Source organism: Canis aureus, chromosome 6 (assembly GCF_053574225.1).
Source record: "Canis aureus isolate CA01 chromosome 6, VMU_Caureus_v.1.0, whole genome shotgun sequence".
Lineage (NCBI taxonomy): Eukaryota > Metazoa > Chordata > Mammalia > Carnivora > Canidae > Canis > Canis aureus.
Window position 1 is genome coordinate 77,113,516 of NC_135616.1, and position 24,233 is coordinate 77,137,748.

General features: G+C 37.9%; 1 long non-coding RNA gene across 6 annotated transcripts in view; it reads right to left on the reverse strand.

The window, feature by feature from the left end:
• The window catches only part of LOC144316457 (uncharacterized), a 76,664-nt gene that overhangs the window by 36,179 nt on the left and 16,252 nt on the right, over nt 1-24,233 (reverse strand). For all 6 annotated transcript variants that reach the window (XR_013382424.1, XR_013382423.1, XR_013382419.1 and 3 more), the window contains exon 2: nt 2,955-3,103. This is a non-coding gene — a long non-coding RNA (uncharacterized LOC144316457). The remainder of the gene's footprint in view (nt 1-2,954; nt 3,104-24,233) is intronic.

Genomic DNA, 24,233 nt, shown 5'->3' on the forward strand with positions numbered 1-24,233 from the left:
GTATCAGGAAAAATAATTATGTTCCTCATTGGTTCTGATTTCCCGTACTTTTCTGGCTAAGGGGATGCAATTTTTCCTTAAGTCTGCATTCATTATATTATCATGTTCCATATTTTATAGATTATCATTTAAATTATGATAATTAAGATCCTGATGCTATTTAACTACATATGAAGTCCCTAAAACACAAATTAAAGTTATAGTTGAAAACTGCCACAAAATTGTTGTTTGACTTTTTAAAAAATTAGGTTATATCACTTAGCCGTGTCCTCAATGATTTGGAACTGAAACCTATGCCCCGAATAAGTAGCAAGTAGCATTTAATTACAGAAACTGAAAACAACCTAAGTATTACTACTTCATCAAAATGTTCATTTTTAACTGAAGACATAGCAATCTTTTAAATATTTGCATCAGAAAATACTTAGAACCAAAAGTTAAACAAACTACAATTTCTTAGATATATCTAGACTTGCATCTTTAACCTTAAGGCAGTGTGGCAGGCTTTTTAAAACTCAGACATTCTACTTGTTTACTTTACAAAAATAGTCATTTCCAGTAACATCACCACACATATTTCTATGTGATGTTTCCAACACTAACCTGAGTAAATCTTTCTTTCTTTCTTTCTTTCTTTCTTTCTTTCTTTCTTTCTTTCTTTCTTTCTTTCTTTCTTTTTTAATGCCTTGATATCCTAGAAAAACTAGAAAGCCAGCTTAGTGGTATAATTAAAAATTTAAAAGCTTTGTTTTATAAACATGTTTTTGGGGTATGTGTGATATTTTAGTTTTTTTTTTGACATTAAGCCTATTCTGTCTTCAAGAACAAACTATATTTCCTATAGGATACCACCAATGCCTCTAATAATAGGGTATAGCTGTGTCTCTACAGTGGATTTCCTCCCCACCCCCCTCTGCCAGTTTTTATGGGAACAGCTCATAAGTGAAAAAAAATTAGAGTTTGTCTTATTTTTTTTTTTCAAGAATACAATGCTGGTGATGGAAAAGAACTTCTGAATTTCCAACCCAACTTAGGAAATAACTTACCTTCTTTTCTTCCGGGCAATCCTTTTTGTTCTGGTTAAAACTACAGAACTGTGAGTAATATATAATCAGAAGACAAAAAAAAAAAAAAAAAAAATCAAAAGGGGGTTGTACTTGTAAACAAAAATAGAGTTGACTTATAGAAAATTTGAACTTGTTTACGTGTTATACATATACAGAGGTCAGAGGCTATATTAACAATGAAAGTAAGTTTTCCTAAATGCATAAAACCTCCAGGCAATTTCAATATATATTAGCAACTACTGAATGATATTATATTTACTACATGTATATTTTAATGATTATGTCTCTTCTCAGACATTTGTAACCAGTTTCTGGGAAAGTATTTTCTTGGTCTATGTATATGCAAAACTAAAATTAAACCAATGGCATTTTAGACAAGCAAGATGACTTAGATTATTTTCTGGGCTTCATTTTCTTCACTGCAATACGAGAAACTGTATTACAGATTTCTATGCTTTCTACTAACTCTCTGATTCTGTTAATTCCAATAAAAATATAAGGATAAGGCCAAATGGTGGGATGAAACTCCCAAGATGATGGTAAATATTATGTAAGCTAGACAGCTATCTGTATTTCTCAATGTTTTCTAAGTGATCCTGTCACTCTAATAATTCATTCTTCAAATTACTCTATCTACAGATTTGATTGCCTGACATCCATATGTGCATACATGCTCTTTAAAACTATTTATAGGGAGGGGGGCTTTTCCTGAGAATCCACAGTCAGATCATGTTCAAGAATGAACTATTTTCTGGCAAAATGAAGAAGTCCCTTGAGATGCAGGGTCTCCTTTTAAAATATGTTCTCTGTTTTCTAGGAGGAAGGAAAGTATTAGATGGACTTGTGCAAGACAAGGATGGAAACAAATGGAAAGTGGAAGACATGAGTATGGGAAAGAAGGAAGTCGAGACAATTAGGAAAAGGACCCCGGCAAGGGATCCCCATCATTTAGTGCATCTTTGCCATCAGAGGCCTGATTCACTGTTATATTTTGAAGTGTCTTCTTCCCAGACTCTGTGCTTAAGTAGCCATATCTTTTAACTGCCTGACTCCAATAGCTGATGCGGTTGCCACCACAGAAATAGAAATTATAGCTTCCAACCCTTCATTTTATCCCTCTTACCTATAATCCTCTAGTTCCACTCTGTCTGACCACTTGACAAAGTTTTTTTTTTTCTTTTAGGTTTTTTTTTTTCCTACGTTTTGTTTCTTTTAATTAGCGCATCTTTGTGGGACCACTTCAATATGCTTTACACACAGAGAACAGTAGATAGATATCCCTGAAAACTCGATGAGAAAAGAAAGATCCTGCTGGGAACAAAAATGGCACAGAGGGCCCACAATAATGATCCCTATAACTAGACGGCCACGTATCTTGTTCACAGCCATCGTTTACCTGGAGATCTTTCTTGAAAAACTGCCAAGATTCTTTACAGATTTTACATAAGGTCTTTTTTTTTTTTTTTTTTTCAAAGACTCGCTGGTCTATTTTCACATGTGTGTTGTTTGGTTAGGTCCTTCAAAGGCTTCAAGGTTTACTTTTATATTTAAAGAGGGTAAAGATGAAGGCTATTATTTGAATACAGCATTGCATTCAGTGGCATCAAGATGCTTATTATAACTGCCCTGAGGAGGAGGTCAAAGCGACTCATGGCTCCTAGTACCTTCTAATGTGTATTTAGGTGCCCTGTTGGATGGCTTGCCTAAGAGATGTGGCATATATCTGATGAAAGGGTGGTGAACAACATCAATTATAAAAGACAATCTGCTAATGAGAGGAAGAAAAGGAAGAGAGAGAGAGAGAGAGAGATACTGGGATAAAAAAGGGAGAAGAAATGATCTGTAATAGAACAAAGCATTGCAACTGAACTAAAAGAAATGTCATACCTTAATCATGTCCTAATTTTAGGGTACAACTGCTCTCTTCATTGGAGACATAATGTATTTCTTCGACTTTTGTGGGACTGTCATTGAAGAGGGAGATCAAATGGCTTTTAGTCTCCTTTATGGATTCGTTGCTAATTTTGCCAAGATCCCTGTACAAAACAAAAAGTGATAGTACATGAAACTCAAGCCATGTTAAGTAAATGAGCTAAAATAGATTTTTATCCTCTTATGGGATGTTTCCCAATGCAACAATCCATAGAGATCTGCCAACTTCTCATGTCCTAAATTTTTACTTTTCTAGGGCTACTAATTTGGCCCCAGAAAACATTGTCTGGGTTTCCCCCACCATAAAATGTCTTGTCAAGGAACAATCAGAAACCTCTGAGAAGCTAAAACAGTGTTGGCTCCCTCTGCTATGCTAAGTGGTTATAAGGATTCGTTTTCCTTTGGATGTATTTCCCATGTTTAAAAAGGATTTAAAATATTACCTACCATTAGTACAATTGATAGATAAATCTAGATTTTATTCCCAGACATATTAAACATATTTGCTTTGTTTTTCATCATCTAATTTCTCTACAGAGACTAATTCCTCTAAATAACACAATGCTATTATTCTAGCCTATGATAGCAGCTGAATTTTCAAAAAAAGAAAATATGGAATGTGACTAAGCAGTGTGGTTTTCTCCCTTTCAATTAGGTTAAATGAACACAAGCACATTGTTATTTTCCTTTTTACTCTGAAATTAGGGAATCCTGGTATCCAGTTAAAAAAAAAAAAATGACCGTAAGAAACACTGTTTAGCATGTCTAAGTCTGTTGATCTTCTTAGGGTAGACAGAGGTATTCTCTCTTAGAGAATCTATTTCCGTTAAAAGATGATCAGTATTTTCCCCAATATCTTCCACGCAACAATATCATTTCTTCTCGTAATTTTCTCCTTTGTGCATCGGCTCCTGAGGCTCTAGGGACTGCCAAGGAGGGGCGTCTAAGGAGGCATGAGTGACCCTGTTGGCTGCACGGCCAGGTCGTGCACTGCACAACCTCACGCACCCTCCACTGCTGTTCTCAAGTCTTCCCAGGCGAAGGCAGTGGGCTCGGCAGTGTCGGCTGGGGCCTACAGGAGCCCCTCTTTTAATTTGGGGCTTAGGACACGAATGCCCCTTCACTTTGGCTCACTCAGCCACTCTGTGCACAGCCGCTTAGCAGACACGTGGCCACCACCAACAGGGAGGAAGTTAGCATAAAGGTGTCACGTATACTTTAAGAAATCAGAGATCACAGGGCATCAGACTCAGAGTTCCAGAAACGTTCTGAAGTGTGTGCAGACACATCAAGGAACCGGTCAGTGGCGTGGTGATTATGTAGCTTTGGTCTGATTTATTTTATCGAATTCACCAGTCTTCCTAGCTCCAGGAATGCCCTGGGATTGCTCCTCGTATTAAGACTCTTAAGTCTTATTTTTCTTTAATAAATTTATTTTTTATTGGTGTTCAATTTGTCAACATACAGAATAAGTGCTCATCCCTTCAAGTGCCCCCCTCAGTGCCTGCCACCCAGTCACCCCCACCCCCCGCCCACCTCCCCTTCCACCACCCCTAGTTCCTACTAGTTTCCCAGAGTTAGGAATCTTCCATGTTCCGTCTCCCTTTCTGATATTTCCCACTTATTTTTTCTCATTTGGGGAATATAAAAAATAGTGAAAGGGAATAAAGGGGAAAGGAGAAAAAGACTCTTAAGTCTTAAAAGGTGACGCAAGTGTCGCGCCCTCTTCCCACTGTGCACATAGACATGTTAGCATTTTGGAGTTAACGCGACTCCAATGTGTGGGTGAATCCTCCCCAAATTTCCCACGGTTTCCAAAATTCCCTATCCTGCAAAAGGAAACTGAGGCTCAGTCAACCCAACGGTGACTGAATACGCATCAACAGTTGTGCTCCCAACTCTCCAAGATGTGGGACACTCCCTTCCGATGGCAAATAGAGGGATGCTGTGCGCACTGAGGTTATTTTTAATGACCCAATTGAGATAGCAGCTTTATTAATTAATGTTATAAATATCTTGTTCAGAACGCTGGCTGGTATTTTGATTAGACTGGAAAGGATAGCTAGAAGGTCTCTCCTGCCATGAGTATTGCTGTGGGAATGGAGAGTTTGTGGAGAACATTTCAGGGGTCATAGGGTTTACCCAATATTCTCACTTTCCTCTCAGTCATCTCTTATAAGATTATGAAGCACTCAGTTTCTTTGCTCTCTCTCTCTGATATTCCTAGTGACTAAAGGAATTTAAGAACTGCAGGGGCTTGAAAGGGAGTGGCGAAGTACAAAAATGTGTTCTCAATTTCTAAAAACTTTACCATAATTTTTTTTAAAGTATTCCCGGCGTGCTTTCTTGGTCTATAACCCCTGACAGCTACTATTCATTATGTTTTAACCTGTAAATGGTCTAACACTTTTCAACACATATTAAGCCCATTCGACTATTCTGCAAGCATTGAGCCTATCTATCAAGGACAGCATGCTCTTGGATGGATGGGGATCAGAATGGCAGCAGGCTCAACTGGAGAGAGAAGAAAGCAGAGGCAGTGAGCTCATTGACCGGTCAGGGAAATATTTTGCAGGGGCCCTCTCCTCAGGCAAGGGCAGGAAAGCTAAAATAAATAAATGGGATCACATTAAACCAAAACGTTTTTGCAATGCTAAGGAAACCATCAACAAAACCAAAGGGCAACGTAGTGAATGGGACAAGGTATTTGCACATCCTACATCTGATAAGAGGTTAGTATCCAAAATTATAGAGAATGTGCACAACTTAATATTTTAAAAAGACTCTACAACTTGATTTTAATAAGGGCAGAGAACCTGGATAGACAACTTTTTTTCCCAGAGAAGACATACAGACGCCAAACAAACACATAAAAAGATGCTCAACATCACTAATTATGATGGAAATGCAAATCAAAACCACACTGAGACATCACCTCACACCAGTCAGAATGGTTATCATGAAAAAGACAAAAGAGAGCAAGTGTGGACGAGGCTGAGGAGAAAAGGAAATCCTCATATGCTGCTGGTGAACATGTCAATTGGTGCAGCCACAGTGTGGGGAGTCCTCAAAAAATGGAAAATAGAAATACACATGATCCAGCAATTCCATTCCTGGGTGAGTATCTAAAGAAAATAAAAACACCAATTCGAAGAGACATATGCACCGCTTCGTTCATCGCGACATTATTTACAACAGGTAAGGTATGGAAGCAACCCGTGCCCATCCACAGATGAAAGACACAGGTGTGGTGGATTTCCACAATGGAATACTACGCAGCCATAAAAAAGAATGAGACCTTGCCGTTTGTGACAACGTGGATGGACCTTCAGGGTATGACGCTAAGTGAAATAAGTCAGAGAAGCCAAATGCTGTATTTGATTTCATTTACATGTAGAAGCTAAAAAACAAACAAAATAAAGCAGAAACAGACTCATCGGAAATACAGGAAATAGACTGTTGGTTACAAGAGTGAGGAGGGTGGAGGAGGTTAGCAGAGTAGGTGAAGGGGATTGAGAGACACAAATTACAGTCGCAAAATAAGGAAGTCACGGGGACGTACAGCATAGGGAAGAGTCGATGATACCGTGATACTTTTCTCTGCTGACAGAAGGTGAGTGTACTTATTGTGGGGGTTATTTCGTAATGTATGAAAATATCAACCCCCTATGAGGGACGCTTGAAACTAAGGGGATATTGTATGTCAACTATACTTCAAGAACACTTTTTAAAAAATAAATAAATAAAAGTGACCCCAGTTACTTTCATATACAACTGAATTGGCCTTGCAGTTCACGATGGTACATGAAGTTAAAGAAACACAAACATGCCCCACAGTTAAAAAAAAAATCTCAGTAGGTCAGTGGGAGAAGCTCTTCCCTTGCATGAAAAGATCATTTTTAAAAAAATTTTTTTATTGGAGTTCAATTTACCAACATGTTATAGCATAACACCCAGTGCTCATCCTGCCAAGTGTCCCCCTCAGTGCCCATCACCCAGTCACCCCAACTGCCCCCCCGCCCACCTACCCTTCCACTATCCCTTGTTCATTTCCCAGTGAGGGTGACAAAACATGAGAGACACCCAACTCTGGGAAAAGATCATTTTTAAATCAAAACTCCAAACTTTCTCTCTCCCTTCTCTCTCTCCCTCTCGCTCTCTATTTATTTATAATATGTTGTAGATTAATTCCCTGATGAATTTCATTGGGCCTTCTTTTCTCACACATTTCTCCTTTCATCCCTAAATGTCATGCTGGCATATACGAATTTCGGTAGGAAGGAAAGCACGAAGCATGACCTTCCATAGCAAACGATGATCTTCCTTTGTCTCCCAGTCTGAGCCTTTGCACCCACACACTGCCTGGCGTGTGGAGACCAACCAGACGGCCCTCGCTGTTAGATGCCAGAAGGGACTGTGCAAGCCAAGGGCCCTGGGCTCACAAGCTAAAACTTGCATGCTTGGCAAGGCTCAGATGCCAAGGCTTGAATCTCTAATAAACCACTCGCTGCCTCTCCAGTAATGATACCCTGGGGCTGCTGGGAGGGGATTCTTTTTATAGGAAACATACTCATAAGGATTTAATATTATCTTTCTGAACCCTTTGATTCAATAGGGTGGTGGTGGTTCTTCTTCTTCTTCTTCTTCTTCTTCTTCTTCTTCTTCTTCTTCTTCTTCTTCTTCTTCTAACTTCCCCCTTTATTTTGTAGATCCTGTGATGTGAGCTAGTGTTAATTCTTTATGCAACAGTAGTATGTAATCAACATCTCTCTACTGAGCTCAAGATTCCTTTTTCTTTTTAACCATGTGCTTAAAAAAAATAAAATATCTTGCCACTGAATGTCTTTTTACAGACTGAAAAGACTTTTAGGTTAAACAACATTTGTTAGGCTTTGATGCAATCAAATGCAATTTCAATCTTCTTGAAATATTCAGCCCTGCCTCTCTCTCAAATTGCACATATGTGTCAGCTTTCAATTTTTTCTCACTAGTGTTTTACACATGAAATCTATTTTCACTGAGAAAATGGAATCTTTGTGTCTTTGTCTCTCGGTGTGCTGCTTTCAGGCATGTTCTGGCAGGGGCTTTGACTATCGAGGCACTGGGGGAGGGGCCTGGCAGGCATTTGTCAGCTTTTCTTGCATCTGTAATTTCTGGCCACTCAGCAGTATTAGAGGGTCTTAGAAACCGGTTGAGGAGGGTGGGGGGGAGAGCTTGTCATTGATGAAAGCCAAACTCCGAATAACTGCCCGATGTTAATGACCGAAGAGAGAGAGGAGAGTCTGAGAAACTTTTATTGTGCTTTAATGAAAAAGATTTTTTGGAAATGGCTAATTTATAAAATTGCACATGGTAACATTTTCAGATCTCAGTTTAGAAAGCCCCTGTCCATATTATGTTACCGATTTCATTGCTTTTAGCTTGGCAATGGTTCATGAAACTATTTTAATTTTCCACCAGTGGCTTCTGGTTATTTCTGCCCTTATTTCCTCGTAACATAACTGACAGCCCAATTAAACATCTGCATTTTTTAATCTGAACTTTCCTCCCATAACTATTTTGCTTTTCTTCTAAAACTTCCAGATGTTTTGGCTCCTTTATGATTTTTAATGCATGCAAGTATATTTGCTCCTATTTCAAAGACAGAGAGCTAGATGGACTGACCATATGTTTCTATATAAAATGCTTTGTAATACACCAATACTACAGTGGGTATTTTGTCTCTTTGTGGATACGCTTCCCTTAGACTATATCTTATTGTCTTCTAGCACTTTCCTATTTAAGTTGATCTTTGAAACATTTTTGAGTTCAGAATTCACACTGTGACGATACTTAATCGCTTGTGGCTGATGAAAATAGTATCCAACTCTGTTATCTCAGTGTCTAGTAATAGGGCTAGAAGCTGCTGTGATTTTTTTTTTTTATGATTTCTCTCTCTCTCTTTCTCTTTTTCTGTGAGAGATAAGAAGTTGTAAGCTGTGTGAGACAACAATGTATTTTAACTCCGTTTCCGGTTTTGTACAGACATTAAAGGAATCATCAATATCTTGCCTTTAAGTGTCTGGACAAGAGTTAAAAGAGTCTCTAATATTTTTCAAGAAAACCTGTTTCCCATAATTAATAACAGGAAGCGGGGTAAACAGACATTTGCTGACAAATGAAACTGAAACAGTAACATATACACAGAAACATGGGAAATGAAACAATGCAGCATTGTATAGTTATACCAGAGGGGCTCCATTTCCACGTACTTATGCAATACTCCCATAAAACTGCAGAGTAAATGATCATTAATTTTACATTTCAAGGCAAATTCTGACCATTTAAACACATGCTTGTAGAGTGCAATCATTTCGCCTACTAAGTATTTGAAGTGATCTTAGGTTATTTGTGTATTTAACATTTAGGCCATTTCTTGGAATACAGATTTTTCTAGACAATCAAGTATACATGAAGAAAGATACTTTAAAAAAATTGTTATGAGATTTTTAAAGGCTCTTCTTACTGCAAATTTCTGGAAATGAGAACACCTAATAGGTTGATTTGGGTATGTGCAGGGTTGTTTTATTTGGGGTGGGCGAGGGGATATAATCCTAAAGTCTCAGGCAAACTAAATGCAACAGTCATTAATTAGACGGGCGCAAAGGATCACTGGGAACTTGACCCACTTGTGCTGGGAGCTTCAGACAAAGCTTCCCAGGGAAGTAATGTGTCTTTATCTTCCAATTGTATCATACAGTGGGGCTCTCTGATCTTAGTACTGACCTTGAAAGCAGCAAACTGAATGTGATATGTGGTTTCCCTGCTTCTTAGAAACATTGAACTCGGTTTGGATTTGTGTTTTCTTTTTTTTAACAGCATTAGCCACTTAATTTGCAGTTAATTTTTAGGTATAAATGGCAATCCTTTAGGGGACAATATTTTATTACATTTTAAAGGTAATTATCCATCCAAGAACTGTTAAATGCAAAATTAAGCATTCTCGAATGTTTATTTCTGCTTTTGCAAGATGAACAGGAAAATAAAGCTTGATGGCAAAAGTGAGGAAACGTTTCCATGATGTACTAGATTGCAAATTAAAGGATGCGTTTTGATTACTTTCGTGAAAGAAACCTAAACTGTGTTATACAGCCAGAGTTTTGTGCTTTCCTGGTAAGCTCCTAATAAGTGACATCTTAACACTAGAAAAATGAGAATGGAAAGTGCCCTGGGCACCAGGGTCAGAGGTGTTTGCCCACGTATAATATACACCCATGCAACTGAACTAGGAGCTAAAAGCCAAATTAATTTTTTTCTTAGCAAAATCTACAGTAAATATAAATTTAAAGCAGGGGGGTAAGACTCAGAGCTGATTTGGTCTAATTAAAAATAAATGTGAATTTTCATATTTTATATATACATGGATGAGGAAAAGTAAATATGCCACACTTTATCACCAGAATCTCATATTCATTGTGGAATTTGAAACCCAGAAAACGAGTATCTTGAATTTAAAGAAAAAAATGAAACAATTATCAGGGTAAAGCTTTGTTAATTACAAGTGCAAGTAAGATACTTTCTAAGATGTAAAACAACACATTTGTAAAGGAGCAAGAAAAGTATGTAAAATTATAAAATGATTAAATTTAAAGCATATTTATTTGGACTTTTATGAAGTATAGGACAGAATACATACATTATTAGGAGGATGCCTGTTATTCAGAATATTTTTTGTAAAAAATTTACATGAAATGTCATCTTAGTTCTCTTTTGTTAGATCCTTAGAAAAGTAAAGCCCAGCATGTTTTGTACTAGATTATGCCATTTGCAAATTGATGCTTTGAAAAATATAAAATATGCTTCCAAAATTTTTAGGTAAGGGTCTTCTTGGAAGACTTTTAAGTATAAACTACAAATTTTTAATTATTCACCATAAGCCAACATGGAAACAATGGAGAAAAACTTTAAAAAAAATCATGTTCACATGCAAATCCATTATTGCACACATTCATGTCATAACATTTAAAGCTGTTCTTGGAAATGATTTTTCCTGAAGATCACAGAGATGATATGAGTCACATTGTTCAAAGAAATGATCCCAGAGCCACCCAACACCTGGCTACACCTACTTCTCAGGTAGGTGAGGTTGAATAGAATTACCAATGCCTGGCAAGAATAACTTTCCTTTCCTTTCTTTGACTCCATCAGAGCACAATGTACTAGTTTTTAGATGCACCTGATGGGGAAAATTTGGCGTGTTTATTATGAGAACAACAATGAGCTCAACACATAATTGCCACAGAGTCAGTAAATCATCTTGCTGATGTAGGAGAGGACTAACTAAAATTTCCTTTCCTGAAAATGCGATCTGGAAGGAAAAAAATATTATGGATATGAACCTCAGTATTATACTGGGCTTGGAGCAATATTTTGATCAAAGAGCTAAAATAGATAAAGCAAAGTTAGACGTGTGTAAATTTTCTAGCAGTAACATCTTTTGGTTCAAGTGGTGTGTGCATGGCACGTGAATCTCACTCTCCTGTTTGTTCATCATCTAAATGTATGTTTGATGGCTTCTCTGTCGCACTGTTTTCTAGCTTTTATTTGCTTTTTAGGAACGTGCCTCAGGAAACACTGAAAACCTATCTCCTGACTTGCGCCTTTTCCTCTCTTTATTTTTACTTACGTATGTACTTATTTATGTATGTAGTCCTTTGTAAATGTTCTCTAAAAGGTATTTCAAAGAGATAAAACATCGATATGAATGGAAGGTGGCAAATTTATTTCTTGACTGCTTGGTGACTCTCGTCTTCTAGCATCTCTAGTAGCTCCTGTGGTCTACCTGGTACCCAGCAAATTTCCAATACGAGCTGGGAAATTTCTGCTGTGACTGTCAGGTGTGAGCTGGGTGATTTCCATTTACACCGTTGGCTGAAGAGCTCGGAAACAGTCCGGGTATGGGTGCAATTCTCTAACAGAGGATTTAGCAGCTTCAACACCCTGTTCCCCCTTCAGCCTCATTGTTATCATCAAACAAAACTCTAAAACTACTCCATACTTCTCAAAGCAAGGAAACTCCTCCAAACTCCAACCAGGTTTCTGGAGCTCTTTTCGTCTTGCATTTTTGTGTGCTTGAGTTTGCACACCTCAATATATTTCCCATCATTGTCGTCTTTCTAAACATTCACCCTGCCATACACGCCCAACCCATGAATGGGAAACATGTGATTTTGTTAATGATGTGCTACCAGCAGAAACTGTTAAGAATGAAGAGCTGTTTTTAAAAACCCAAGTATCAATAAATGATGGTTGTGATGGCACTTACATCGAAACAACAACTAGAATTGTATTTGTAGTATAAATAGAGGTCAGGACCAGACGTGTACATGGGTTATAGCTACCAGGAATGCTGGTTCTTCTGTAATAAACAATAGAGTATGCTTGAGACATAAAAAAATAATCAATTTTTAAACAATTTTTTTGCCTAATGATAACAGCAAATGATGAACTCTTAGGCCATTTAATTCCTATTATTCTTCTTTCATTTTCTTTTCCTACCGGTTACATGTAGTACTCCTTCAAGGCAGTCCAAATTTGTTTTGTGAGAGGGGAAATTGCATGTACAAATTTTAATTTTAGAAAGTAAAAGCATAAAGTTTGTCTTGGTAGTTTAACAGGTAGAATAGATTTCATCCATAATTCAGAAGCTGATTTAGTTCTGCTTTACAAAATCTGTGGATATTTAAGAATAAAAATAACTTTAAAGTATAATTTGCATTTTAAACATTTAAATGAAAAATTTGAATGATGTTGCTTCAAGAGAATTCCTGATGTTTTAGGAACCTATGAATTTTCTTACAGATTACTTAGAAAACCAAAGTATGCATCATGAATTTTGTTCCATTTCATTTGCATCCAGATAAAAGGTTTATTGAAACTTTAAAAACTTGGTACATAAATTCTCCATGAAAAGGAACTAGAACAATGTGGGTGCAACTTTTAGGGACCAATGTTGTTCAAGTCTACGTTTCTATTCGGTGTAGGATACAATATCCCTAAAGTTTTCAGCTCACTTTTATGGAAGTGTGATAAATAGGCATGTCCAATTGTACATAGAGAATAGGACACAAATCAGCTCTGCTTGTTTCTGTTGTTTTTCATTCCCTAAATAAGTATTTATTGCTCATATAAACAGGGTGTGTGTCCTTTTATTTGGAGGCCCCTATTTCTTCATTGGCTTCCACATTTCACAGGGTAGGAAGAGAATCAACGGCCATTTATATGTCTCAGGAAAAAGTGTATTGAATAGGAAAACCATAGATTTTCTTTTCTTTTTGGTAAGTCTTGCACTTTCTCTTATAAATTCTATGGCAGCATACAGCGATCAAGCCAAACTTGCTACACAAGCTTAAATGAGAATTTCAGATAATAAAAATTCCTCCTTTAACAATGTTTTTAAGCAAAGCCATTCAACACTTCTTTTTCTTTCAGCAGAACACACAATGTTAATTATATATAATGCAGTAATATTTTTATAATGAGCTCTTACAAAGTTAATACTGCAGATTAGGAAATATATTGCTAATATAGTATAAAATGAGAACTTCTTTATTTTTTAGATTATCTTACTAAGTTTCCATGTAAAATTTCAAGAAAAAATTATTTGGTTATGTTGTAAGTGTATGAGAAAATATTTCTAATGTTAATTATTAGTTTCATAAACTTAAATATTTGAGATATTTGTGGCTCTGAGGGGCTATGTATTTTTTTGTTAATGGGATTAGAAAATTTTGGGCCCTGGAACCTAAAAAGACTACCAAATAGCTATTTCATTATGCTCTTTCATCATATTCCGTATGCTCACTGAAAACAGAACAGAACGTTAAATAGAAGGCCCAGAGGATAATACACTCCAATTTCTACTCTTACATAATCTTTTGAAAACATCTAAAATATGCAATCAGGGTTTAAGCATGCCTGGCTTTCAATCAATCCAATTTTTAGAAAGATAGGGTTGAGCATCAGTGACTCTGAGAGGATAAATTATTCTATCCTACTTACTGTGTATCTACATGCATCTACTATAGCATCTCCCAAGACAGGAAAAATCACTTGTTCCCCTTAATATCTATGTGGGAACATGAAAGATTTTCATTGGAAGGGGACTTAGACACCACCTGACCAAGACACTCTCCCTAACCAATCTATAGTGCCATCTTGAATGCCCCTGGTGACTGTAGATGCATAAACAAACACTGTTCCTTTCTGTATTTTAATATATCCTTAGTCCAGTAAATATGCATGGAATGAGTGACCCTGGGAGAAGATGGTTGATATTTCCTGTTTCTTATGCTCTTCAGCTGTCGCACTTACATCTGCAAATTCTCCTATAATCAAGGGTTAGCACAACATTGAGGAATAAAATAAAAAGAGGGATCCAAAGGGAAACTATCTTAAAAGAGATGATGAAACTTATCTTTGATGGGACACAGAAAGGTTAAAAATTCTCTTTGGGTACCAGACCAAATGATCTTCTTTTTTTCTCCCCTTTAAGAATAAGCAACTAGGAGTAGTCACCAGATATCAATCATTTAGCCTCTCAAGGTGAAAGGCAAGCTTTTCCTTAGATCATTTAAAATGATTATTTAGGAGTCAAGTCTTCAGAAAGCAAAGGTGGTGTCCAGTTCTCTGTTATACTTCCCATCTCTCTTAGCCTGAATAGCAAGCGTTTTATGGACCATCCATAGATACACAATGCATTAAACTTTGAGTTTTCAGAGGAAGGGGATGGAGAAGAGAGAGAAATGAATGCTTGACTCCAGGCTGAGAGTTTATTTGAGTCAGGTGTGGGTCTAGTAGAAATATGCAGAAAAGAATCTTGTGGAGGAAAAATGACTCACAAGAATGTGAGGGGGAAGACTTTTTAATGTCAATGTCCATATTTCCTGATTAAAATATGGACATTTGCATCATGCTCTAGCAATCTAAATATAATAGCAGCTAAGACTCTCTAAGAATACTTCAACTCTTATTCAAGAACATGAAAAAAAAAAAGAATGAGGTAAAACCCTAACAGTCCAGTAAAAAGTATTGCCTAGTACAATAGTATCATTACAATAAAACCTGTTAGCTCATTAGTTAATATTTTCAAGTCAATGCACAGATGATTGAGCAATTTTTCAGAATTTAAATAAATAGGTCCTTGGCTAATGTTTCACAATAAGACTATGTCCATAGTTGAGACCAGAAAGAAAAACCTACATTTTTACTTTTAAAAATAGTTTGCTAAATAGTATCTTCAGAACTGCTTTTAATAACATTTAAATTTTAAACACACATATTTAAAAACAAGGCAACAAAGAAAGTAATCACTAATCAAATGCAAGCATTATCCCACAGTGAGTGCCTGTTAAAAATCACTCAAATATGAATTATTGCATCATTGTCTTAGGTCTACAAAATCCAAAGCATTGATAAAAAAAATCACTACAATAATCTTTTGAAAAGAAAGTGCTAATGGTTTTTTATGAAGTGAACCATGTAGTCAATATTCAGAATTTTTCCTAATGCTAAAAATACTTTACATATGGCCTCTAAGAGCAAAACTCGTCTTGGGTATGCAGAAGAAAACCAGAAAAATGTGAAATATAGTGAAAAGATCTGGGATCTGGCGTCACATCTGACACCAAGCTTGTCAACCAGGCTTCTTTGAGAACTGGGATTGAGCCTAACTCCCCAAAGAGTAAGTGGGAAAACGATTGCCACAATAAACATGAGAACATGGGGTCTCTTAGAAGAGAGACTTCTTTTATGGACATCTGTTAGTACAAATCTGAACAAATAATGTGATCCAGGTTCTTCTATCTTAAAATATATCCAAAATCCAGCTACTGCTCATCATTCCCACTGCTACCATCCTAATACAAGGCACCTGCCTCTCTTGCCCAGATTATTGCCATAGTGTCCTAACTGGTCGCCATGCTTCATCCTTACACATTACCACCACCCTAATCCTAACATGCTCTTCACACAGAAGACAAAGTGGCTCTTTCAGTCAAATCATATTAGGTCCACTGCTCAAACTCTCCCATTTCACTCTGAATAAACTCCCAATTCTTAACCATGTCCTGCAAGGGCCCTACAAGGTCTCCCACTCCACACCTTCACAGTTTCTCCTGCCACTATTCTCTTGGTCACTCTGTTTTAACTCTAATGGGTTTTCTGAATCTTCCTCAAGCACTTTAATCACACTCTTTCCCCAGGGGGGTTTGCTCTTACTGTGTCCTGGTCTGAAAAGCTTTCTTTGAATATTCATATTGCTCCCATCATTCTTTCATTCAACAGTTGGCTCAAATACTACCTCATCATAGAGGTCTTCCCTGATAGCCTTACAGAAAATTTCATACCCCACTTATTGGCTGCCACCTTGCTGATTTCAGATATGTATTTACTGTAAGCAGAGAATGTGTTTACCACTGTCTTCTCAGTAACTAGAAGACTATCAGACTTAAAAAAATAAGTACTCAATAATCATACGTTGAATAATAGAATAAATGGATAGCATTCAATCTAAGAGGTATATAAGCCATAAAATCTCTTAAGATGCTATCTATTTCTTGTATTTATTCCGTAGTTACCTCTTCTAATCTTACAATGGTGTATCTATTTATGTGATTCATTTATTTCTCACTGTTTATTCTTTGATGAGCTCTTTATCGGTACTTTTTAATGATTAATACTTAGGGAATAGTTTCATTAAAATCTGTAAAAGTCGGGATCCCTGGGTGGCGCAGTGGTTTAGCGCCTGCCTTTGGCCCAGGGCGCGATCCTGGAGACCCGGGATCGAGTCCCACGTCGGGCTCTCGGTGCATGGAGCCTGCTTCTCCCTCTGCCTGTGTCTCTGCCTCTCTCTCTCTCTCTCTCTCTCTCTCTCTGTGTGACTATCATAAATAAATAAAAATTAAAAAAAAATTTAAAAAAATTTGTGATTAAAAAAAAAAATCTGTAAAAGTAACCACTGTCTTCAGTTCAGGCCATTTATTGATCACAGATTTGTAAAGCCATGGGAATTAAAGGAAATGCAATTTATTTGATAAAATCCTATAACTTCTGTCTGATTCCCTGAATTCCTAAGGTTTTTGTACTCAGCTTATAAAGAAAACTGGGATCATATGATTATTACAATTTGGACAGAGAAAATCTAAGACTCTTAAAATTGCTAGCGCTATTTCATTCTTAGAACCAGTTCTTGGCTTTCCGCAAGGGTTTTTCTAAGTCCTTGCCCATCTACTCAGTATTTCAACAAATATTCACTTTGCACCTACTAGATTAAGAGCACTCTGCTGAGTGATTGCGGTCCTGCCTTCAAGGACTGGTCTTCTAAGGATGAAAAGACAATAACACAAGGAACAAAGTGTTATGTGCCCTGAAAGGGATAGAGCTGAGAGGTTATTAGGGTTTAAACAAGAGATTATGCCCAGCAGCGATAGATAGGGAGGTGTACTGGACAAGGTGGTGAGTCGGACCACATTTGGACATTTGGAGAAGAGTAGGGAAAAATCCTTTCAATAGGAGGAAATAGCATAAGTGAACTGGGAGATATATGGAAAACAAAACAACAGGTTCACATAATAATGGGAAACCTTGAGGTATGACTGTTTATACACTTAAATTCTCTGCATGAGAATACAGTAACTCTAACATATAGTAAGACCTACATTTTTTAAAAAGATTTTATTTATTTATTCATGAGACACACAGAGAGAGAGAGAGAGAAAGAGAGGCAGAGACACAGGCAGAGGGAAAAGCAGGCTCCATGCAGGGAGCCCGACGTGGGATTTGATCCCGGGACCCCAGGATCACACCCTGGGCTAAAGGCGGCGCTAAACCACTGAGCCACTCGGGCTGCCCAGTAAGGCCTACATTTAAATGTACTTGCATACACACTTGAAAATATGCATTTAAAAAAACTAAAAATTTCCCTTGTTCTCCCTAATTTTACGTTTTGAAACAAAAAGAAATTTTCAATGATCACAGTGAATTAGAAAATTCATAAGTAATAATCACATATTATCACAGGTCAAGGACTCCTATCTAGCTTTGAGCACTTAAAGAAAAATAAGGGAAAAAATTACATAAACTTTTAAACCATTCTTTATAGGCAGTGTAATTAGGAAATGTGTCACATACATTAGGTTACATCATAAGTGTGTTAATATGATCAGATCTTTGCTTGTGTGGCATGATGCATGCCTATATATGCACGTTGAGACGGTTTTCATGTTTTGTGTAAGTACTGAATATAAACATGGCAAACTTGCTGAGAAACCTTAGGGTAATACTGTTCTTCCATTTTTGTATTTCTCGTGAGAGCCAACATTTTATCTTCCATGTGCAATTTATAATTTCACTATAGCTTTCCTGATCCATTGCATTACGAGCAAATATGTGGCAGGGAAGGGAATATTGCTTTCAGTTAGAATGTCAGCACTGTGCATTTTCCACATCTGAAAGCATCTTACACTTTATATAGAAACATTTTCAAATGAAAAATGTCAATGTTCCTGTGCAAAGTGGATATTGAGCAAGGGAGAGAAGTTGCATGGACACTGGGAGGCCCTCAACACCATCAGCCCATTGGTGACCAGGCACACGCTCTTAGGATTGACAACCTAAAAAAAAAAAAAAAAAAAAAAGGATTGACAACCTAGAGTCCTTCCGTATGGGGGCTGCATTTGCTTTTTACACTTTCAAGAATAAAATTATATTTAGCCTGAAACTACCTACACTGACTTAAGCGTGAGCTCCAAATGTGGAAATGGGCACAAAAATAAAGAGGAAAATAAATGGTTGCATGCTTTAGTATTGTGTTTAGAGAGTGAACCCGTCTGGGAAAAACACACGTGATAGTTCATGCTTGGCTCATTATTTAACTTTTGGCAAATACAGCGTCACCTCATCTGAACTGACGCCCGAGTTAGCCTTCTAAAATGCAAATCTGAGCCTGCCATACTCTGTTGGTAATCCTCGAACGACCCAATGACCCCTGATTACCTGATGCGTAGCAAGCGCTTCATGGCTATGGGAAGGAACCACGTGTTTATTATGAATGAGCTACATGGGATTTCCAGAAGAAAGTACCCCCAATGTGTAGAGTGAGTCAATGCCTCTGTGAACCCAAGGTGTTTAGTGGGAATTCTGTAGCCAACTGCCTTCAGATGCAAACTGCAACTCTTCCCGGGGTCTCCGTCCGGCCTGCTGGCCTACATTCCAGAGTTTGGACTTGTCAGCCTCCTCAGTTGCATGAGCAATTCCTTAAAATCAATCTTTCTCTTTTTTTCTATCTACACACACACACACACACACACACACACCATTCACATACATGCATACTATATTGGTTCTATTTTTATGGAGAGCCCTGGCTGGTATAGGAAGGATGGATGTCTTAAAGATGGCTATCTGAATACCAATCAGCCTCTCCAGGTAGGTTTCGCTGTATAATTCCTCGTCAAATCGTGTCACACACTTCCCTCTTAGAATTATTTTAGAACTAGGTCAGTAGAGATCTGTTGGATGCATTGGCTTCACCTTTGTACTAGAATTATTCCAACACGCAGGACTGGCTATCCCAGTAGTCACTATTACATCTCTAGAATGTCTGTGCTGAAAAGCAGCAACTTTGAAGGTTATTTCTGCTAAGCCACGTCCTGCTGTTCGCTGCCCCAGGAGGCAAAGGGCTGGGATCAGTGGAAGGGCTGAGAATAGAAGGCAAGGGTGGGGGGGGGGGGGGATAAGAGAGAATCCCGCACCTCCACCAACATCTTGAGCCAAACTGTTTCCGATGCCTGCAATGAGTAATTAATAGTACATAGTGAAAAGACTTGGCTAGAGAGGTTTTCTTCCTATGATTACAATTGTTAAGTATTTGTGGAAGAATTTTTATCAAATATGAATCTCAGATAACAAAGTTTCTCACATGACAAAATATATATTTTTTGTAGATATTTGCCAGGCCCTGTTATTTTAAGCATCAAGACAGCGAGGTGGTTTTAGGAACCCTGAATGGAATCGTTTATTGAAAAGGACATGTTCAATTTGACGGTGAAACCAGAGCTGGATGGTTGGTGGAAGGGTGGGGAGAAGTTGAGAAGCAATTTTCTGGGGGCCGGCTTGAGTGAGGGATCAATCTGCTTTACTCCTTACAGTTTGGAATCCTACATCTCAGCCCCGGGGCAGGGGGGGGGGGGGGGGGAGGGGGAGTAAAAGGAATTTGCCTGTGGTGCAAATCTCCAGGGGATTCTTTACCCATGGCTCTAAATGGAAACTTCTGGCAAACACTTCAACCTTTGGTCCTGATGCTTCTCTGTTTAGAACTGTCTCCTTCTTATCATAGGTGTTGGTTATCTGTTCGCTGTCTTTAAGATGATTAATTTAGGTCAAGAATCAAATATGGTTTTTTTTTTTTAAATTCCAAAGCTGTATTTTACTCTTTACTGTATAGTCCACCACCTTTTATTTCTTTTTTTTTAATTTTTTTTTGCCTTTTATTTCTTGTGGGCATATCTTCATGGGGAAAGGTTCCTCCTCTTGCTCCTGACTCCACTAACACACTAGCAGAAAGAATACTCTTCATTCTTCTTCGCTCACCTCCAGACAGGCATTAATTGGAAAGTGTGGCAGGAGAAACTGTGAATGTGAGCCAGCATATACCCATCTCTCCTTGTGTGTGTGCGTGTGTGGTGTGTGTGTGTGTTTCTCTCTTTTATTTTCTCAGTTTCTCTCCCTGAAGGGCTGGTCTGCCCGCAGAATGTGTCTGCTCTTGGACGACCTTCTCCATACCCTCATCTTCAGCCCCCATGTTCAAAGGTGTAAGGCCATACTTTTTCAAGATGATTAGCTCCAGCAGTAATAAAGGTGATAGCCTGTCTCCATCTGTCTTCTTTTTATTTCAGGACTTGAGCAGGGAAGAAGGGTGCTATACCTTGAGTGCCTCGAGAATCCAGACGATGTGAGCATTGTTTGAAACAAACCCTTGTCTACTGCATGAAGATGAAGCATCACCAACATATATTTACCTATACTTCATACTGTCATTACGATAACCTCTTTATTTTCTGTAATTATGACTCAGAACTGTGTGCGTAATAGGGCCCAATTTGACAGATTTTGTGTTTTTCTGGTAAAAAAAAAAAAAAAAACTAACTCAGTTTCTTCAATTAGTTGTCCTGACGTTTCATTTTCTCTGAAATGAAATGATAATCTGTCCTTAAATTAGGATAAATCAAATGAATACAGATGAAGACTTTTGATGGCAAACACCTGTATTACAGCTTCCTTTGCTCTATGAGAGTAAATATGACCCAAAACAAAGCAAATAGCTTTCATGATTTTCTTTTTTTAATGTTTTACCACAGCTTGTGCTATTTTGTGGAACTGACATGCACTGCCATAACAAACCTTTTAATTCTTTATGACGTTTAGACACACAAGGAGCCGAGAGAGAGGTTGATGACTGCCCTGTTACTACATCATGATTTCTTTATTCTTTCCTTGGGTGCTCCCATTCATTTAGAAGTGTCATTGCTCTCCAATAAGAAAACCTATTAAAACTAAGAGCCTAAGTAAAAATCTCCCTTCTCAGTTCTTTCTTAGCAATTGGAACCATAGAAGTTTCAAGAGAGGTAGGATGCTACTCCAGCATCATAATGTTTACCCATATAAAAGCTATGACAAAGTAGTCAAAGCTCTTGAAACTGGCTGTCCGGGGCGGGGGGGGGGGGGGGGAGGGGGGGGCAAACAGATACAGTCCTATCCTAAAGGACATAATTTGAGACTCTATGTATGTTGCAGTCAACACATCAGAGGTGGCTGATAAAGGACAATATTCAGGGGGCTCCTGGGATCAAGTCCCACGTCGGGCTCCCTGCGTGGAGCCTGCTTCTCCCTCTGTCTGTATTTCTGCCTCTCTCTCTGTGTGTCTCTCAGGAATAAATACATAAAATCTTCTTTTTTAAAAAAAAGAACAAAATCCATCCTGACAGGTTCACTGAGACAATGAACTGACTTAGCAGGAAGAGAGGACACTCCTGGGGGAACACCATGGTGCTGTCATCACAGCGGCTGGGAACTCGACACTGGAGTGTCACTGCCACAAGAAGAAGAGATGAGAACAGAATGCCAGGGGCTACCGTTCAGGACACTTGAACTCTCTTTGGAAGTAGCCCTGCACACCAGAGTCGCTATGCCCTAAACCAGAAGTGTGGCTGCTGTGTCCAAATGCCTCACGAGCTTCGACTTGATTCCTTGGTCGCAACACCCCATCATCTCCACTCAGGCTTCACCATGTGCTCCCTTGCTAACTCCTTGAATTGTGTTTTCTTCATGAAACTATTCTATGTTGTCTCGCAAATCAACTTAGAATCTCTTTAGCAGTTCCACTGGACATATATCCCTCCAAGTCCATCTCCAGAGTGAATCAAAATCCCTGATGTTGATATGGCAATTTCTAGAAAGTATGATTCTGTCTTCTAGCTCAAATATCCTTAAGGTGAATTACGGGAGAGTCAAAGTCAAAATAAGCTCCTTCTCATTTGTCCTCTAAAGAGAAAGGAGTAGAAAGATGGTTGTGGCGATACTGATGAATGGGATAGAATTAGTATGAGGATTCACTGATAAGATAAAGGATCTGAGAAATCTAAGCCCAAGTTTTGAGGTGATGAGTGGCAAGAACTCACCTGTCAATTGCATGGACCAATGGCTCTACAATCAATGATCCCATGAGCTACTCTTGCTAGGAGAGTCCAAATTAATCCAGAAAGTAAGTAGTTTGATGGGAGTATTTCGTTTCCATCTGTCTAACTCCTCAAGCACCATGTTATTCTATCAATCCCACTGCTCTGAAGTTATTTTGAGACCACTACTTTTTTTTGGGGGGGATGGGATTCCAGGTCTGCTGAAAAGATAAGTGTCACACTTTTAAGCCCCAGGAGTAGGGCAGTTTTAATTTTGAAGATTCTTGAAGCAGTGACAGGTAAGACTGAATGGACTTGGCACGTGTGGTCAATGTTTATTGCTAACTGTGCTAATGCCGTGCCATATACATTCTCAATACTACCACTGGTTTGATGAATATGAACCCTGGAACATAGAGAATGACATGAATGAACTTGAATAATCCCAAGGTTTATTTGAAATGTATCTGAGTTCTTTCAAACGCCTGTAGATTTATTGGAAAAATAAAATAAAAATGTCCTACAGCAGAAGCTACTTGTTTGGTCACACTGCAAGGTATCATCCTTTCATGTACCTGCTCTCAGACGAGGGGAGAGTGTGATTATAGTCAATTAATAATGACTTGACAGCACTTTTTTATTCAGGATCGAAACAAGCAGCAATTATCTGATTAAAAATACTCCCACAAATTACATGAAACAAGAAACATTAATACAGATCTATTTTTTTCTGAAAAATGAACCGATACGTTTGATTAATCCTTAAATTCCCATTTTCAGATATTGTAGGAATCAAAGAACAGACTTTATCGCAAAATTATACCTTACATAATCCAATGTTTGTTTTTATAATTCTGAGCTTATGATATTTCTTCTGATCTTTATTATGAGGCTCAATTATGTGAAAATTATTGAAATTAGGATGATTTTGAAAATGTAATTCCTTGAAATTTCTGCTCATTTTGGATTGTGCATACTTAGGAGGTTCCTATCCTCAAATTTAAGATTTTTTTTTGAAGATTTTATTTATTTATTCATGAGCGCCACAGAGAGAGACAGAGACATAGGCAGAGGGAGAAGCAGGCTCCCTGTGGGAAGTCCAATATGGGACTCGATCCTGGGACTCCAGGATCCCAACCTGAGCCAAAGGCAGAGGCTCAACCCTTCAGCCACCCAGACATTTCAAATTTAAGATTTTTATCATAAATGTTTCTACAACCATGTATAAAGAGTTGTCTTTTAATCAGCTTATAGTTAATTACTTTGAGTATTTTTATTTTATTTTGAATCAACTTCATTATGAACTCTTTGAGGATGGAGAATAAGTTGTTTTTCGCATGCTTTTGATGTCTTCCTATGTAGCCCAGTATTTAGAATAAACGAGAGCTCCATTAATAAGCTTTGAGTTAAAGTAGCACAGGGATCCAGCCTCTTTCCCTGTAACCAGAATCTAGGCAATTTGGTCAACATCTCTTTTGCTCTCCACTCTTCAGGGACACCATGTGAGTTTAACTTTACTCTT